This window comes from Amia ocellicauda, chromosome 18 (assembly GCF_036373705.1).
Source record: "Amia ocellicauda isolate fAmiCal2 chromosome 18, fAmiCal2.hap1, whole genome shotgun sequence".
NCBI lineage: Eukaryota > Metazoa > Chordata > Actinopteri > Amiiformes > Amiidae > Amia > Amia ocellicauda.
The window spans coordinates 15,975,046-15,980,817 of NC_089867.1; positions in this window are offsets into that span (position 1 = coordinate 15,975,046).

Consider the following 5,772-nt stretch of genomic DNA (forward strand, 5'->3'; position numbering starts at 1 on the left):
TACGTAAAAATAACGACAACAAATCTGCGTTTCTCCAGGTTCACTCAATATGTGCATAGATTAATATAATCTCACAATCTACTTACATTTTCAACATCACATTAAGTCAAAACAAGCCGGAGGTTTGGCCTACGCATCCATTCCACCGCAACAGTCACTGTGGACTGATCTTAATAACTGATCATACAATGGAAATAGCCACCAAGACTAATTAAGCTGTTTTTACATCATAACGCCATTAATGTTGACAACTGGAGATCATCCATCACTAGCAGAGGCAGAAAATGTGATCTGTAAAACCCATTGCTGATTGACAGTCAAGTGCTCGATTGGCGATAGGCGATTTGTTTCAACATATTTGGTTATGAATCGGCCATTATTTATATCAGCCTCAAAAGCACAAGCAACCTACTTTGCATGAGGTAGTATGTGTGATGCACGAGCTGAGGGAGAACTAGTGATTGTCTGAACCGAAGAAGAAAGATCAGTACTCTACACCTTTTCACATGCAGATAATAATAATACTTCCATAAGATGTAAGATCCCACAGTAGGTGCTCCTATTCCTGCCAGACACACACTGCCCCTGGCCAGACGGGCCGCATCCCAGACCAGCAGCTGCACACAAGCCCTGCCCACGCCCTGCCACCCTGTCCGTGTCTGTCTCTCAGAGTGACGGTCGCCTGCTCCAATGTCTGTGCCTGTAGTGAAGCCCCCTCCCTGCTCCACCCAAACTAAAAGCAGATGTTGGCCTCTGCGAATGTGCTTACATGGCACATTGGAAACCGGGAGACGCACTGGCAGGGGCCAAGTGGAAACACTGGCAGGACAGGAAGCGCGGCAGGTACGCAGTGCCAGAGCGGCTGTGACTGCCAGCCAGGGTGCGATAACAGCTTGGATTCCAGTAATGGCCGAGGCAGTGAGTGTGTGGGTATGAAGACACTGTTGTGCAATCGCTGAAATATATTTTATTAGTGTCTGATTGCGGCCAGGAACACATGTGAATGGTAACATGCTGAGGCAGTAAGGGGCAGTAAGGAGGAGCAGGGGCAGTGAGAGCCCCCTTCTCCTCTGTTACCCTCTTACATTGTGAGAATCCCACTATGGGACACCTGATCAGGCAACGCCACTTCTTTCACACCTTCTCTGTAGCTGCCTGCCAGTGTGCTGCTCAGGATGACTCGTTGAGACGACTGACTAATCCTGTTCACTCGTCATTCCTGCCAGTGATAAAACAGATTGGAAGCTTTATTAAGACAAAAACAAAACTGTGTGGGTGTCTACAGCAATCTGCTCTCAAAACTGTGAGAGAGAGGGGGGGGCTGAAAGAGTTCAATCAAGAGTTTGTCGGCAGCATAGAATCTAATTGCTGAAACTCTTATACCCAGAGAGAGAGGCGGAGAGACTTCCATGAACAATATATAAAGGACCCCCAAAAAGAATCCCTTTCATAATATATGATAGACAGTGCTCTGCTGCTTCATAATTCCAATTTTGTTAATGCATTTTTACTAAATATATATATTTTTAATAATGGACTTTGTAGTTCTGAGTTTTAGCAGTAGAAGTGAGCGGTCACCCATCTCTCAGGGCGGTCCCAGGCGCGGCTGCTATAGCAGGGATGTCCTAGGGCAAGGTGTCAATGGGCAGCTGGGTGCCCTGGGCTGTCCTGAGGGCCTGTGCCTGGGCATCTGTCTGAGGGATGCAGCCAACAGGGGGCTCCACGCTCCAGCTCTCTCTGGTAGGACACAGGGAAGCCAGGGCCTCAGGAAAGAGCAGCAGGCATGTGTTCAGAGAGCTTCCAGATCAGCAACATTGCACTCAAACTGAAACTAGCTGAGTTGCATGACCAATTTGACTTTCTCAGCTTTTCCCAGTGAATTTCAGTTGCTGATTAATCAGTATTCTTATGACAGTGTTATAAAACACACATATCTTTAACCTATAGTAATAGTAGACAGAGGGGCTCTCCATGTGGGGCTCAGAGGGGACTCTGCCACTGCTGCCCTACACACCCAGTCGCCTGTGTGAGCTGGATCAGTTGATAGGTAGAAATACATCTGCCTATTAATATCCAACACAAACAAACCTTGCCCCCAGACTGAGCCCTGAGCCCAGACCCCTGCCAACACCCACCCTCTACCAGGGCCAATACAGCCAGAGGATTCTGCCATCGTACCAGGGACAAGAACGCAATCAGCAAGTCTTAGAATCATGTAATGTTGCCTATTACATGGGAAAACTGTGTAGGGGGATTTCAGGTGTGTCTTTTTCAGCATTTTTGTGTTGTCTCCTCTCATCCTGTTCCCAGCTCTTGCTTTGGGAATGGCTCTGAGCATCCTCTGTGGACTGGTCTCATGGTGGCAGGCCTGTCCTTCTCTGGCAGTGCAACGCGGTGTGTTTGGCAGTGTGGTCACGGCTTGTTGTTGGCTCCCCTCCTCCCCGTGAGCCTAAGCCCCTCTCAATGCCGGTGTGTGTCTCCTGGCAGACAATGAACCCTCTCTCCTGACTCTCACAGGCCTATTGAAGTAGGCCACCCCGGTGCTGAGCACTGCCCCACATACTGTAATGTGGGAACACAGCTCCTCTGGGGCTCAGGCACAGTGTAGGGGACAGAGTGGGGCTCTGTGCTCCATTGGATGGGCAGATTCTCATGTGTGTGTGTGTGTGTGTGTGAGAGAGAGAGAGAGAGAGAGAGAGAGAGAGAGAGAGAGAGAGAGAGATTCTAGTCTCATGCAAGTGGAGGGGAGTTTAAATGCATGTATTTATGTTTCTTTGCATGCGTCTGTGTCAGTACATTGTCTTTGCATGTGCGTGTGTCTGTGTGTGACAGCGCAGTTTGCGTGTAAGCTTGTGCACAGTGCATAAAAATATGCATGCTGGGTGAGCAGTCTTTATGAATCTTTCTCAGAGATTGCATGAGTTTATGTGGGTGGATCTGTGCGTTTTCGACTGAATGTGTGTGAGTCCATGGAGATCCCCTCTAGCCTGTTGCCTTGGCTGTGTACTCTGTGCAGTACAGAGCCCAGTGTGCCAGGCTGTGTGAGAACGGCCTCAGGCTGGGACTCGAACCCTGGCTCTGCCCGTCTGTTCTGTCACTCAATCAGGTCAGCCGCAACCTTTCAACATTTCCCACCACCCTACACTTATACTTCTGTTGTCCCTGCTCAGAAAATGGCACAAAACTGTGAAGCGTTGTATGAACCTTCCATGATGCTAAATTAAGATCTGAACCAGGGTGGGGTCTGTTGGTTGTCTGTCAGTGAGTGCTGTACAGGTACAGAGCAGTCAGAGCCAGCAGGAGACACAGAGATTCAGAGATGTGGGGGCCCTCGAGACAGGGGGGACTCCAGGTTTGCTGGTTTATAGGACAATAGCAGGGCGCTGCAATAATGAATCTCCCTGCTGCTAGTACTTATCCCCCCTGGAGCCCCCCGTTAATTCAAAGAGACATTCAGTAAGGGCTTTGACCCCAGACTTTCTTTTATTTCCTAGTGTTTAGAAACAGAGGACTGAGAGGAAGTGCATAACACACACATACACACACACACACACATACACATGCCCGATCACAAAGACACACATGCAAATACACACATACACAAACGCACACAACATATGGGAAAAGCAAACTGTTGATGCTGCAGGCCTCCAGACTGCAGGGTTCGGTCTGCACTGCGGGAGGAGGTTTGTGCTGGATTTACCACTCAGCAGCCCTTTCATACTCCCAGTCAATTGTGCTGTAAACCGCAGTCTTGCTACAGTATCTGCCAGAGTTATACAGCTGTCACTTGAGCAGATACAATTTAACTTCATTGCCATTTGAAGTGCTTTAGTTGAGCATCCCAGCAACAGTCATGCAAAGATTTGATTGCTGGAGCACCATAGGAGGATAATTAGGCAGTTGGACCAGGGAGAAACGGGGGTGGGGTGCAGAGATCCTGAGAGGGGCTGCTGGGACAGACACATGGGTGCCAGTCAGTGGGAGCGGCACTGTATTGGGGTTGGCAGTGAAAGATGTATTCTGACAATACATTATGTTGACATTCCTGGTTTCTTACTTCCCTGCTCGTCACGCTGTTCTGTTATCATAGGTCTCACTGTCCCATGCATTGCGAGGGTCTTCCAATTCATCACTGTTGTGCCTTTGCAATACCAGCGGAGCCCTGTGTCTCAGTATCCAGTCAGAGCTACTGCGCCAGACCGCGCCCTTCCAGGTGCCCATGCACTGTGTTCACACCCTGATCAGCAAAGTCATTCATCACAGGGCAACTCCCAGCAGCCAGACCAGTCCTTTATTTCCACAGGGCTGTGGGGTGGCGGTGGGGGATGTCCCCTAGTTCAGTAATTCCCTGGTTTGTCGGGAGAAGGGTCTAATGCGGCCAGCTGCCCAGTGTCTGGTTGTCCTGGGTCTGAGGCTCAATCTGCTCCCTGCAAAGCAGATTACTGCCCCCCGCCCAGCTACAGATCATCCACCTCTTATACACAGAGGATACATCTTTTCTCTCCGATGCACAACCGCAGTTTGTGGTGCACCCATGCACCCGTGAATAATAACTGAAGTGCGACCCCTGCTCACTGGGGGGATTAACGGACGAGCTCTTCTCTAAGATTATGAGCTATATTCATGTATTATTAAAAACACAATCATCTTCAGGAAACTGACCTATACATTTCTCTCTCTCTCTCTCTCATTTTTATCTTCCCACTCATTCTCGGCAAGCATTGTGGGACACCATCGAAACTAAATGATAAGGTTCTGGTGGGCCGTTCTGGGTCAAAGTCAAGGGCCATTTCCAGTCCCAGTCCGTCCCTGTGTGTATTGAGTTGCCTGCTTAGATTTAGTATCCAATGTGACAGTGCCCCCCGCCCCCCTCGTCCTTGCATTGTCCATAGTGTGACCATGATCAATATGGACCACACAACACAATCGACCACTGGACCCTCTCCTCACACCCCCTGCTGTGGCCCAGATGTTGTGTCGGTAGAGAGAGCCCACCGAATCAGAGCCCGTGTTTTTGTTTTGATTTTCCTTTCGTATTCTAGTGATTTATTTATTTATTTTTTGTATATGTGTGTTCAATACAGCAACCCCGCATCTGGACACCAGGTAGGGATATACATTACAATTTATAATGTAGGTTATGTATATGTATGTATGTATGTATTATTATTTTGCGTGTCTACATCAGTCCTGCTTAAGCACAGCGTATTTGACACTTGTTGAGCACAGATTCCCCGGGGGTGTGGAGTGCAGGAATGTGCATGGCCCCTCCAGCTGCCTGCCTCCTATCCATCACTGCACCCGGAGTCCCCAAGGCCTCCCTTTTTTCTTCCTTTTATATTGTGACCCCCCCCCCCTGTCACAGCCTCGCATCCTCCCCCATGTTAGCATGTCCAGCTCTCAGCCCGGCCCAGCCCATCGCACCTCTTCCTCCACAGCCGCAGGTTGTGGCTCCGAGAACTTCATCCGGCAAACGACTTTGTTATATAAATGTGTTATTATTGTGATGATTGCCCTGCACACCATATATCCCCATGGATGTAGTTAAGAGATAGATAGACATTTTTCCTTTTAACGTCTAAACGCGCCCCCAAGCTCAACTCACACCACTCAACCACACTCACTCTCTGACACACACATACACAAACAGCAGCAGGATACTGAAAAACACCCCCCACCCCACCACCCTCATCCCCCTCCCATCCCCCTGAGGCGGCTTTCAAAAAGCGATCGAGTGGGAATCGGGACTGTGGAGTCTGCGCATGGGGG